The sequence below is a fragment of the Schistocerca piceifrons genome, chromosome 1 (assembly GCF_021461385.2).
Source record: "Schistocerca piceifrons isolate TAMUIC-IGC-003096 chromosome 1, iqSchPice1.1, whole genome shotgun sequence".
NCBI lineage: Eukaryota > Metazoa > Arthropoda > Insecta > Orthoptera > Acrididae > Schistocerca > Schistocerca piceifrons.
Genome location: NC_060138.1, coordinates 715,037,172 through 715,051,646, shown reverse-complemented (window position 1 = coordinate 715,051,646; position 14,475 = coordinate 715,037,172).

Sequence of the window (14,475 nt, the reverse complement as noted above, 5' to 3'; positions counted from 1 at the left end):
GACTCGAACCTCCGCCGGGATCAGTCGTACACTTTTATAGTTTCGAACAGTTTATCGTTGCGCATCTCATGCTATTCTTCATTTTATTCCATTAAAAGAGGGAAAGAAAAAAATCATTGTCTGACTCCAGTGCGATTTATCTCATTCTTGTACTACTGATTGAGCCGATTCGTATCTTAATATTGCTATCAGCATACAATCTCTGAAATGACTTTGTTAAATACTGGGTAACGCTATACTCTCCTCAAACTTCCCTGAAGTTCCCGTTTGAAGGCCTTCTCATAATCCACCGATGCTTTCGGACCAAGAAAGGTGACGCAAAGACAGTTCAGACGGCCAGCCAGACTGGGATTGTGAGTCAGGGAAGAGCGCCCGAAACCGCTCTGTTTTCGAAACAGGGGGCGAGTGCCGTGTGGAGCAGCGGTTGCGAGAGGAGAGGAGAGGAGAGGCTGGCGGGCACGAGTGTCGTGGCGTGTCGTAGTGTGTCGCGGAGCTGCGGCGTGGAGCGCCAAGTAGGTCGGCCGCTGTCCCGCTGGGCGCGTGCGCGACCCCTCGGCCAACTTATCGACCGGCCGAGAGGCGCGCAGCGAGCCGTGCCGACCACGTAAACACCTCGCCCCGCCTCGCACGTGGCGCGCTGCCGCCCTGCGCTACGTGACACACTCCCCTCAGCCACGCGGCGTTCTTCACGTAGGCTCGCAAGCACATTTTCCCACAAACAGAACGTTGCGTGTCCGGTGTTAATGGAGACTAACACGGACACCTCAAAGCTTTGGTGATACCTCGAGGGAATTTTGTAGCACTGTCACTGTTCACAGCTTTCAGTGAAATGAAATGATCGTGTGGCATTGTTGGCCGAGAGGCCCCTTTCGGGGAAGTTCGCGTCAATGATGATGAAATGATGACGGACACACAACACCCAGTCTCCTGCCGGGAATCGAACCCGGGTTCCCTGCGTGGTAGGCGGTAACGCTACCGCTACGCTACGGAGGCGGACACAGCTTTCAGTGTGTCTTCTTGATGTGCACGGAAAATCGAAGTAGCAACACACTACGCTGAAAGAAATTTTCGAAATTTGTGATAAGGTTCAATGGGACCAACCTGCTGAGGTCATCGGTCCCTAGGCTTACACACTAACTTACGCTAAGGACAAACACACACACCCATTCCTGACGGTGGATTCTAACCTCCTACGGGGAAAGCCGCGCGAACCGTGACAAGGTGCCCGAGACCGCACGGCTACCCCGCGCAGCACGGTGAAAGAATTCGAAAAACTGTGTACTACTTTTTTCACTAAATCCATTCGAAATACTACACGTCTTTTTCCAAAACTATTTCACCGAGGAAGATCGCACAGTAGTTCATCCTTTACATTGTCACACGAACGTGAAAATCACTTATCAAATTAAATGACCAAGGGACATGAAAACAACTGAAGCTGCACAAAGAGGAAAGGCCACTGAAACTGATGGGATACCAATTACCAGTATGATTCTACACACAGTATGCGAAAGAACTAGATTCTCCTCTGGCCTCGCCGGCCGAAGTGGCCGTGCGGTTCTGGCGCTGCAGTCTGGAACCGCGAGACCGCTACGGTCGCAGGTTCGAATCCTGCCTCTGGCATGGATGTGTGTGCTGTCCTTAGGTTAGTTAGGTTTAACTAGTTCTAAGTTCTAGGGGACTAATGACCTCAGAAGTTGAGTCCCATAGTGCTCAGAGCCATTTGAACCTCTGGCCTCAGTGTTTGTTTGCAAAAGCGTGTTTTTTTTTTTTTTTCCCTTCCCAAAAGTGCTCGGGACTTTCCCGCTTTCAAGAAGGTTTATCGAATAGACCCAGAGAAGTATAGACCAACATCCCTGATATCGGTCTGTTGCAGAATTTTGGAACATGTTTACTGCTCACGCATTACGACGTTTCTGGATACCGAAAATCTCCTCTTTACGAGCGAATGTGGTTTCCGGTAACAATGATCGTGTGACCCATAAAATTTCTGGCGTGCAGCCTCATAAATTCGACTTCTTCTTCTAATATTTCGGCTGAATACCGTCCAGCCATCTTCAGAGTGAGATGACTGGGCGGTATTCAGCCGAAATATTAGAAGTCGAATTTATGCGGCTACACGGCCGAAATTTTATTGATCAGTCTTTGCGCCGCGAAAATATGAAGATGCACAACGATCGTGTGAAGCCCGGCTCGCTGTACTCGTCCACAAGACCAAACAGCATTAGATACGGGCGCCTAGGTAGATGCTATGTTCCTCGACTTCCGTGAGGCATTCGACACAGTTCCGCACTGCCAACTAATGAGCAAATTACGACCCTACAGAATATCAGACCAGCTGAGTGACTGGACTGAAGATTTCGTAGTAGACACAGTACACTATGTCGTTCTCAACAGAGGCAAATCGTCAGACGCTAATGTCGCTTTCGGGCCCACCCCAAGGGAGTGATACAAGGCCATTACTTCTCAAAATATATACAATGAAAAGCCAAAGAAACTGGTCTATCTAACATAGTGCAGGGTCCCCGCTAGCACGCAGAAGTGCCGCAACAGGACGTGCCATTGGTTCCACTAATGTCTGAAGTTGTGCTGCAGGGAATTGACACCATGAATCCTTAAGAGTACGAGAGGGTGGAGATCTCTTCTGAAAAGCACGTTGCAAGGCATCCCAGATATGCTCAATGATGTTCATGTCTGGGGAGTTTGATGGCCATCGGAAGTATTTAAACTCAGAAGGGTGTTCCTGAAGCTACTCTGCAGCAGTTCTGGACGTGTAGGGTGTCGCAATGTCCTGCTGCAATTGGCCAAGTCTGTCGGAATGCACAATGGACATGAATGGATCCAGGTGATCAGATAGAATGATTATGTATGTGTCACGTCTCAGAGTCATATCCAGACGTATCAGCGGTCCCATATCACTCCAACTGCACATTCCCCACTCCATTACAGAACCTCCACCAGCTTGAACAGTCCCCTGGTGACATGCAGGGTCCATGGATTCACGAGGTTGTCTCCATACTCGTACACGTCCATCCGCTCGATAAAATTTGAAACGAGACTCGTCCAACCAAGCAACATGTTTCTAGCCATCAACAATCCAATGTCGGTGTTGACGGGCCCAGGCGAGGCGTAAAGCTTTGTGTCGTGCAGCCATCGAGGGTACACGAGGGCTCCGAAAGCCCATATCGATGATGTTATGGTGAATGGCTCGCAAGCTGACAGTTGTTAATGGCCCAGCACTGAAATCTGCAGCAATCTGCGAAAGGGTTGCTCTTTTGTCATGTTGAACGATTCTCTTCAGTCGTCGTTGGTCCCGTTCGTGCAAGTTCTTTTTCCGGCGGCAGCGATTTCGGAGATTTGATGTTTTAGTGGATTACTGATATTCACGGTACACTTGCACAATGGTCGTAAAGGAAAATCTCCACTTCACCGCTACCTCGGAGGTGCTGTGTCCCATAGCTCGTGCGCCGACTATAACACCACGATCAAACTCACTTAAATCTTGATAACATGCCATTATAGCAGCAACAACCGATCTAACAAATGTGCCAGACACTTGTCTTATATAAGCGTTGCCGACCGCAGCGCCATATTCTGCCTGTTTGCATATCTCTGTATTTAAATACGCATGCCTACACCAGTTTCTTTGGCGCTTCAGTGTATAATGACCTACAGGATAAAGTCGAAGTTCCTTCAGGCTTTTCGCGGATATGCTGTTGTATACAGACAAGTAGCGACGACATAGCGAAATGCAAGAGGACATTCAGATGGTCGACTCTTGGCTCACGAATTAGTAGTTGACCCTCAAGTATAAATAGGCACAGAGACCCATTATTGCCGGCCGAAGTGGCCGTGCGGTTAAAGGCGCTGCAGTCTGGAACCGCAAGACCGCTACGGTCGCAGGTTCGAATCCTGCCTCGGGCATGGATGTTTGTGATGTCCTTAGGTTACTTAGGTTTAACTAGTTCTAAGTTCTAGGGAACTAATGACCTTAGAAGTTGAGTCCCATAGTGCTCAGAGCCATTTGAACCATTTTTTAGACCCATTATTGTACGATTACAAAATTGCAGAAGAGTCACTGGAGACACTCAGATCCGTAAAATATCTAGGAGTATGCGCATGAATCGATTTAAAGTGGAACGACCACATAAGACAGCGCAGCTAAGGCAAATGTCAGAATGAGATTCGTTGGAAGATCCCTCGGGAAATTTAGTTCACCAACAAAATAAGTAGTTTACAAAGCCCTCGTTGGACCAATACTTGAATGTTGCTTGTCAGTTTGGAATCTATAGCAAATAGAATTGATGGAGTAAATAGAGAAGATCGAAAGAAGAGCAGCGCGTTACCTTACAAGTTCATTTAGTACACGCGAAAGCGTCACGGAGATGCTAAGCTAACTCTAGTGGCAGACGGTGCAAGAGAGGCGTTCTGTATCACGGTTTAGTTTGCTGTAGAAGTTCCGAGAACGTACGTTCCTAGAAGCGTCAGCCAGTGTATTTCTTCCTCCTACGTATATCCCGCGAAAAGACCACGAAGGTAAAATTAGAGAGACACACGGAAGCTTACCAGCAATTGTTCTTTCCGCGAAACATTCGCTAATTGAACAGGAAAAGGGGCAAGTGACAGTGGTACCTAAACTATCATCCGCCACGCACCATAAAAAGGTTTGGAGAATATACATGTAGATGTACGAGTATATGTACGGAGCTGTCGCTACTTTTCTGCAGCTCACAAAAGAGAAGCCAAAGGAACGTAAAACCAATTCATACACAAAATGATCACATTATGAACACTTCATGGAGCTGCAGCGTCTAAAGGAAGTATGTTTCGTCGCAAAATGCAAGAAATTAGCAGCAAACAAATCAAAGAAAGGGCATTGGCTCTGGAAATACTGCAATTCCACCCGGCTTAGCTGGTGTTCAACTTGATAAATGTCGTTGGGCAAATGTGACACGTGACACACTTTCCGTTGAACATATTCGCCATGTATTGTCAATAATATCCAGGTAGCCCGACATACGGCTGATTGTTCTGACCTCTCCGTGCAGCTGGCTGTTCCGGACATATCCAGTGGTTCCTGTGAAGAATAAGCTTTCGCGTTATTATTGACTAGATCACGGAAAAAATTGGAAGAAAAATTATAGTATGCAAATCATTTATTCTTTCTGCAGACGAAGTTTTTGTGCATATCGAAAAGTCACACTAAATTTAAATGACTTTGCGGGTAATATCGGAAGATATATGTGGCTGTTCATGGATGATTCTATTATATATACAGAAGTCGCTAACGCTAGGAAAACCCTGCATAGCACTGGCAGTTGATGTTCAACACAAACAAATCTGACCTACAGCACTTGAACTGACGCAATGATCCGTTGTTGTTCGATTTCACAATTGATGACTAATCTCTGCAAACAGTCACATCCATCAAATACCTGGGAGTAGGCATACGCATACGGAACGATTTGAAGTGGAACGACCGCATAAAACTAAGAGTAATAAAGGCAGACGCCAGAATGAGATTCATTGGCACCTGCATAAATCTCACGAAAAGATCGCGAAGGTGCAATCAGAGATTTTCTAGCTCATAGGGGAGCCTAACCAATCGCACTATTCACGGTAGTGCGGTAAGGTCGGGAGACGACACCATTGCTGCTCAGTGTCCCAATAGGCAGAGGATACAGTTTACGCTATTCACACGCTGTCGTAACAAGTCTGCAATGTCAGCCTGTGTTTAAAAAAGACTGAAATTTCTGACTGTTGAATACATTGATGATCATCGGTCACGAAACTGCGAGCGTACGCTGTTTTGATTATATATCACAAGTTAAATTTCTCACAGAACCAACCAACTCTCTGTGGGGAGCGCATTTTTTAATCAGGCGGACGAAGCACGCGCTACTAAATGTTCACTCCAAAATTCGTACAACGAATCCTCTGTCAATCAAATATTTTCTTAGCAACTACACCTCTGAGGCTATATTTCAGTCAAACTCCCCACTGCAATCATTCTCCTAGATACCTTAGTGTGAAAGGCTTTGGTGAAATTTGGAAGGTATTGACATGAGCTAGTGGCAACCGGAACATCAGAGATGGCTAGTCACGTTTGCTCTGGTAGGTTTGATGGCAGTTTTTATGGTAGGTTTGATGGCAGGTTTGATGGTCAAACAGGCCTCGTTGATACACCAACTAATAGGCAAACTTCATTCACGGTGTGGTGATTTACATGTTCAGTCGTGATAACTCCTTTCTGCCGTTCTGTCACGTCTCTACATCGACCCATCTTAGTCCGCTGTCTCCGTATAACCGACTGGCACTTACACATCACTTCGCTACCGTCACGTACGTCTTGTGGAGGGACAAGCAACCGCCTGATACGTTGAACAGACAAATGAACTCTTTTAAGTTGGAGACTAATATTTTACCCAGTGAGGACAAGAGTAGGTGGGACGCTATCGAGATTTCGGAAAAGAAAGCGTCTTGCACGGTAAGAAAAATTCCTTATGGGAAAACTTATCTCTTTGCGCACGCAGTTCTTTGCTGCTGTTTTTCAGAGACTGTTGGCAACGAGAAATGTTACGATGACCCCTCCCTTACGAAACAATTTAAATTTATAGAAGATATCTTCCTCGTAGTTTCTGAAGGAGTTTTATCATTAACTATCGCGTTTGGGTGGTCTAATCGGAACAGCACGATGGGTATAACATTAGAACTTATATGGAGATCTATTTCCGTTGTATGTTCCTGCTGGGGAACCGTGCGTCTTTTCCCGTGACTGTACACTGGCCTTGTGATAACGTAAGCCAATGTGGGACGAAATGCGTACGTAACACCTCAACAAATTTCGTCATCTGCAAGATAACGAGGTAAGAAAGAGTGTCATAGCGGACAGCATGTTGCCTCACCTCCGAAAATCATCCATTCTTTCTGAGCAAGTGTTTCCCTTCCTTCTATATCTCCATGGTGTGTTTACTGTGAACACTCTCGTCTTCGGAGACGACAACAGCTATATTAAAAGAGTTACTAGCACATGTTCCCGGTTTAACGAAATTTCAGACATCCCACTGCCCCTCGACTGGCCCGCTTAATCACCCGGCTAGACCGAATATTTTTTGGGACAATTTGGTACGGTGGCTGAAACGTAGCAATTGACATCGCAACAAATGTGGTAGCTCAACATAATCGATATATTGATAAAAGCTTGAACTGGAGGAAACATATTACTGAGCTTCTCAAACAATTAAGTTCAGCTACTTTTACTCTTCGTAAAATAGCTAATGTTGGAGACAAACGAATCAACCTCTTGACACATTTTAGCCAATGGCCTTGCCGCAGTGGTAACACCGGTTCCCGTCAGATCACTGAAGTTAAGCACTGTCGGGCTGTGCTAGCCCTTGGATGGGTGACCATCCGTTCTGCCGAGCGCTGTTGGCAAGCGGGGTGCTCTCAGCCCTTGTGAGGCAAACTGAGGAGCTACTTGATTGAGAAGTAACGGCTCCGGTCACGTAAACTGCCACGTGGCCGGGAGAGCGGTGTGCTGACCACATGCCCCTCCACATCCGCTTCCAGTGACGCCTGTGGGCTGAGGATGATACGGCTACCAGTCGGTATGTTTGAGCCTTCATGGCCTGTGCAGGAGGAGTTAGTTTAGTTTTCTTGACACATTTTGCATATCTACACTCAATAATGTCTTATGGAATAATTTTCCAGGGTGCCTCACCACTTAGAAAGAAAGTATTGACTGCACAATAGCGAGCAGTAAAAATCGTATGTTAACCCACGGACGTCTTGTAGATACATCTTCAAGCAGCTAGACATTTTAACTGCGCCGTCACAACACATATATTCGCTAACGGAATTCGTCATAAATAACCCGTGAAAATCTGAGAAGAGCGATGATGTCCTTGCCTTCGGCACTAGAGGGATATATCACCTTTATTACCCATTTTACGTCGTCAGAGGCTCCGAAGGCAGTTCAACATGCAGCAAAAAATAATCATTGCTCATTTGCCCAGTAACACAAAATGTCTGGCAGTTACAAAGCAAGTTTTAATTATAACTTAAAATCATTTCTGTTGGACAACTCCTTCTATTTCATGGATGTATTTTTTCTGTCAAATTGGTACATAGTAAAAAAGAATACAAAAACTTGTTTATAGTTAAAGAAACGTTTTTGATTGTACGCTGTGTTCCATTATGCGTTCATTACTTATGTCATGTTAACATTTTAGCGGAGAGTATATTGCACGTTCCACACAGGTTAGTCAAAAATAATATTACAAACAGGCTTGTCACAAGCAAAAATTCGCACAAGCTAAAATGTACCTTATGGAACTTGGCATGTCCTTCGTTGATATCCGTAATATATGTTAAAAGAGAGTACTTATGCCAGTCTTTGCATTCAATGACGAGCTAAGCACATCTTGTGATCTTCTCTCTCGAAATACATAGTGCAACTTAGTTGTGACAGACTGTTTGCAATTTAACTTTTGATAAATGTTTGTGGAATGTGCAATATTCTCTCCACCAAAACGTAAAATGGCATGAGTAATGAACGCACAATGGAACATAAGCTACAACTAAAAAAAAGTTTTTAAAGATTTGAGGATGACAGTCTTACCTGTCGAGACCAGTCAATAAAAAAACAGTTTTGAACGCGATCTTTGCTATAAAAAATTTATGTAAAGTACGTACAGATCGTCCTTTCTCATTTGTTATTATGAGAAAGGTCATCAAAACTTGTTTATACGTGTAGTTGGACGAGTAGGACTAAAATCATAATGTCTTCATTAATGTTAACACTAATGACACATGCCGGCCGTTGTGGCCGAGCGGTTCTAGGCGCTTCAGTCAGGAACCGCGCTGCTGCTACGGTCGCAGGTTCGAATCCTGCCTCGGGCTTTGATGTGTGTGATGTTCTTAGGTTAGTTAGGTTTAAGTAGTGCAACGTCTAGGGGAATGATGACCTCAGATGTTACATCCCATAGTGCTTAGAGCCATTTCAACTAATCACACATACATATCGTGTAAACTGACTCGTTCCACATCATTTCGGTAATGAACCGTTGAAATGCTCTATGGAACATGTAACTGACTAACTGACCATAGATGGATGTGGCTTACCTGAAAATTCAACTTCGCCGAATTGAGGCTGTTGTCGCTGCTAGGGGTGGTGTTTTAGCATGATTTCTGCTAAGGGGGAGTAATTTTTTTGTCCTGTGTGTTAATGTCGTAAACAACGGTTTTCTCACTCCCTTGGTATACGCTGAACGCTGCTTTCGTTTCTCACGATGCTCCCGGACTAAGAACAATGTACTTGAAGAAAATTTCGTGCGCTACGCCCTAGGAAGTAACGTAGACGGAATTCCAATGCATAAGTCATTTGTGGGAGATAGACACCGACAGACGGTGGTAGTGACAGATAGGGAAGCGAGACGCCGGCGAAGAGCATGTGGCGGCTGTGTTGTGGTCCACTGCACTCCTGTCGCAGCTCCGCTTTAGAGGCCAGCGGGCTCCTTTTGCGACGTCCTCAACGTCACAACCACAGCCCGGCGCGTTCCCGCACCTCGGGCATTCATCCGCCTTCTGTACAAACTGCTGCGATATTACTTCAGCTCCGTCGAAAGGGTCGGTGCGTCTCATGTCCTGTCACAGGATGATTTTGCTCTGTTTGGTTTTATTTTATTTCAGGGAGGAATGTCCTGTGGTTGGAACGTTTCAACTAGCACTGCAGTCGAGCCGGCTCCGTTGCCGTGTGCCTGTTTCCAGATGCGTTCCCACGCTTCAGCTCCAGAGTCTGTACGGCTGTGCCCATATCCAGCGGGAAGATGCACGCGGGTAACGCCCGTCTTGCCTGACGCTTACCGTAGGCGCCGCATTCACTTGTGACGCAAACGTGCGTGATGTTGTTCTCAAGCGAAGTCCGTACTGTGTAAGTAGGCTGTTTAGGTTTTCATGTTGGTAACGCCACGTAGCGCTCTGTATGAAAATCACAGACTGTGCTGTGGACAGTCTGTGGCTGATTTGCATTGTTGGAATATTCGCTATCGTAGTGTTGAGCAGTCGGAGGTGAGCCGCCAGCAGTAGTGGATGTGTAGATGCCAGAGTTTTGAGAGGTTACTATAAGCGGACGATCTGGCCGTATGTCCGCCATAAAAAGGAAGTTTGTAAAGTTGGATGTCATGAATTGATAGATATATATATGATGACTTTTGAACATTATTAAGGTAAAACATTGTTTGTTCTCTATCAAATGGTTCATATGGCTCTGAGCACTATGGGACTTAACTTCTGAGGTCATCAGTCCCCTAGAACTACTTAAAGCTAACTAACCTAAGGACATCACACACTCCCATGCCCGAGGCAGGATTCGAACCTGCGACCGTAGCAGTCGCGCGGTTCCAGACTACAGCGCCTAGAACCCCTCGGCCACTCAGGCCGGCGTTCTCTATCAAAATCTTTCATTTGCTAACTATGCCTATCAGTAGTTAGTGCCTTCAGTAGTTAGAATCTTTTATTTAGCTGGCAGTATTGGCGCTCGTTATATTTCAGTAGTTCGAGTAACGAAGATTTTTGTGAGATAAGTGATTCATGAAAGGTATAGGTTATTGTTAGTCAGGGCCATTCTTTTGTAGGGATTGTTGAAAGTCAGATGCCGGCCGGTTGTGGCCAAGCGGTTCTAGGCGCTTCAGTCTGGAAGCGCGCGACCGCTACGGTCGCAGGCTCTAATCCTGTCTTGGGCATGGCTGTGTGTGACGTCCTTAGGTTAGTTAGGATTAAGTAGTTCTAAGTTCTAGGGGACTGATGACCTCAGATGTTAAGTCCCATAGTGCTCAGAGCCATTTGAACCGTTTTTGGAAGTCAAATTGCGTTGCGCTTAAAATATTGTGTGTCAGTTTAGTGATGATCACAATAAGTAAAGAGAGAAATGTCTGAGTACGTTCACTTTTGCTCAGTTGTTTGAAAATCAAATAACGTAAGAAGTTTACTAGCACAAAAAAATGGTCCGCTGTCAACAACAACGTCAGCTGTGCCCTGCCGCTCAGCCCCGCTGCGGCCGCTGCTTCTCTGCACCCGTGTCCCTCTGTTGCTAACAAATGTTCAAAATGGCTCTGAGCACTATGGGACTTAACATCTGAGGTCATCAGACCCCAAGAACTTAGAACTAGTTAAAACTAACTAACCTAAGGACATCACACACATCCATGCCCGACGCAGGATTCGAACCTGCGACCGCAGCAGCAGCGCGGCTCCGGACTGAAGCTCCTACCATCGCTCGGCCACAGCGGCCGGCTCCGAAATTTTCATGTGAAAACTTTTACAGCCTTTTAAATAAAGCGAACGTCATTACCATTCTATTTCTATAATCTTCATGCACGCATATTTATTTCTCAACATAGTCACGCTGGCGACGAGCTCCTTTCTCCCTACGAGACACCAGTTTGTTGATACAGTCACTGTAGAATGTTTGACTTTGTTGACGGAGCCACAACTTCACCTCTTCTTGCGCCGCTACATCATTAGCAACGTGAAGGCATGGAAGACGTTCTTTACTTTTAGAAAAAGGTGAAAATCAGATTGGGGCAAGCCAAGGGCGACATGGAGGAAGATCGATGACGGAACCCGAGGCGTCGGATTGTTGCAGATGTCGCAGCGATCATATGTAGTCTGGCATTGTCATGCTAAAGGGGGGGGGGGGAGGGGTGCTGCTCCATGTGTGGATGAGTTCTTCGAAATCACACTTTAAGTTTGCGGAACTGCTTTTCGCGCACCGACGTAGTTACGTTGCACACCGCCATATTACACGTTACAATTCGGAGCGCACTAGCGTCATCTGTGAGCAAATATGTAGACATGAAGCGTAAAGATGTAGAATGTTAGTAACATTTGTTTTATTTAAAATTTGGAGGCAGTACTTTTCAGTGCTTTTAAGCACGCCCTCGTACTGTCAGACATGCACTTCACTATTACGTGACAATGAGACAAACTATTTCCAGCGCCGCTGGTTTTCATGTCGCAGTTTGTGTTGTGCGTCATACCGTCGCAACATCACTACCAACCTCCGTATCGTCTGATTTACATTTTCCCCTTTTATTCGAGTTTTTGTAATTTTTCCTAAATCGGGGCGATCGACGGAGTGAGGTGGCGCAGTGGTTACCACACTGGACTCACATTTGGGAGGACGACGGTTCAGATCCACGTCAGACCATCCTCATTTAGGTTCGGTAAATCGCTTAAGGGAAATGCCGGGATGGCTCCTCTGAAAGGGCACAGCCGATTTTCTTCCCTGTCCTTCCTTCATCCGAGCTGGTGCTCCAATGACCTCACCGCGCTGACGGGAACATAAAGGCTGATCTTCTTTCATAATTTTTTCATGGAAATCTGTGTGTCATTCATTGACTGTGTCTTTTCTTGTAGTAAATTCGATATTCAGGCTAAGTAGAAATTAGTAATAAACAATTTTTGCTCCAAGCTGATGTAGATTTTTGACAGCCGCTGTAATGACGATGTAAAATCATGTCTGGAGTAAGTTCTCGAAGGCGTAAGTAGACATGAGGGATAGAAAAGACTTCCAGTAAGGACTGTTATGGTAACGCCTGCATCAATCTTGGTTGAGCTCAAAATTTTTCATAGGTAGATTGTCAAGAATAAGAAGGTAATCTTTAAGTCATTATTCTGAACTGTCTGTGCCAAATCGCTGATACACAATGGATATTTGGCTGTGGTCATTTATGCTTCAGTAAGAGGCATGTATATAATACCTCTGACACAGGGTTATGCGCCAACAGCTTTGGAACAGCCCGACAGTGGTTTGATAATAGTGGTTACTTGCTATCTGTGAGGTTCTGCGACTATTTTTGGAGTATAGAACAGTGGTTCTTAAACAAAATGGTGCAAATGGCTCTGAGTGCTATGGAACGTAACGTCTGAGGTAATCAGTCCCCTAGACTTAGAACTACTTAAACCTAGCTAACCTAAGGACATCACACACATCCATGCCCGAGGCAGGATTCGAACCTGCGACCGTAGCAACAGCGCGGTTCCGGACTGAAGCGCTTAGAACCGCTCATCCACAACGGCCGGCGGTTCTTAAAAACGTTTTTCCTCTGGACCCTCCTTCAGGAGGAAAAATAGTGTCAGACCCACCGCACATCTATTTTATTAAAACAAATAGACATTTGTTATATTTTCTTCTTCTTATACTCTGTTTTACCTAATTTAATTTAAAAAAATGTTATGCAACAGAAACCAAAACTAACTAAAGTACGCTACATGAATCATTATAACTAAAGTAAGGAACAAACTGTTTGTCGTTATAACATTTTCATTGGTTCAAAAACTGTGACATGAAAAATATTTACTAGTCAGCGAAGAAGAATTAGAAGAGCGCTAAAAATTTAAATTACAAAGTTCAGTGTGATGGACGAGACTGCTTTTGAGAAAAAAGTTTCTCAAGACGTGATGTAGTAGCAGAAACAGCCTCTTGAGTTATTTGCTTACATTTACCTTTGAAATCTATTTGTACTTCATTGCTCCCAAAGCTGAAAAACCAGTCTTGCACAAGTACGTTGTTGCTGAAGGGATCAGGATCATCACTGCACTGGGACTCATCGTTGGGAATTCCTTGCTAATATGTATCCAAACTCGAACAAAGATGCTCTTCAGTGAAGTATCAGAAGTGTCATTTATAAGCTATTCTTGCTCTTTTATATATAAGCATTATGATCCAGGAGTATTTTTGAATGTATTCTTAATCCATTTAAATGTATCAAAATCGTCCCTGAAATAGTTTTCGAAGTCGACTTTTAGTGATGCAAGATGACGAAGAAGGCGGGCTTCTGTCTCCTTCAGAAGTGCTGGATTGTCTATGTCCTCTGACAGTGACACATATTTAGCGTGCCACTTTCCATTCTGTTTTGCCATAGCCCTAACTTCTTTATGAACGCTTTCACTTTTTCATTCCAAGATAGTACAGTTACCTGATTACTTTAAAGTGGTTAACAATATCTGCTTCCTCAAAAATGTCAGTGTGGTAAGCTACATTCAACAGGAAATCCCGGTTGCTGAAACAGTCTGTCAGAGAGCGACTTTCCTCCTTTCTGCCCGAGCCTCCCGATGTCTCATGCAGTAAGGCTATATTTCTTCATGAGCTGCAGCTTTAACTTTCACCTGCAATCCACGATGAATTACACTAAGCTAGCTCCATCTGTGCGTACTCCAGTTAACCTAGTCCATGATATCCCCTTTTGCTTAAAAACATTATTGATCTTATCAGAAAGATTTTGAGCTGTAGCTGTTTTCAGTATCTGCTCACAGAAATGCAGTTCCTCTCGAATATTAAACTCATCAACGAAGCGAACATAAGCGGTTAAATGAACATCTTTACGAATATCTGTCATTTCGTCCACTTGAAGTGTGAAACAGTTGTTTCGCAATTTATTTATTAACTGCTCGAGTATAGCGTCAGAAATGCTT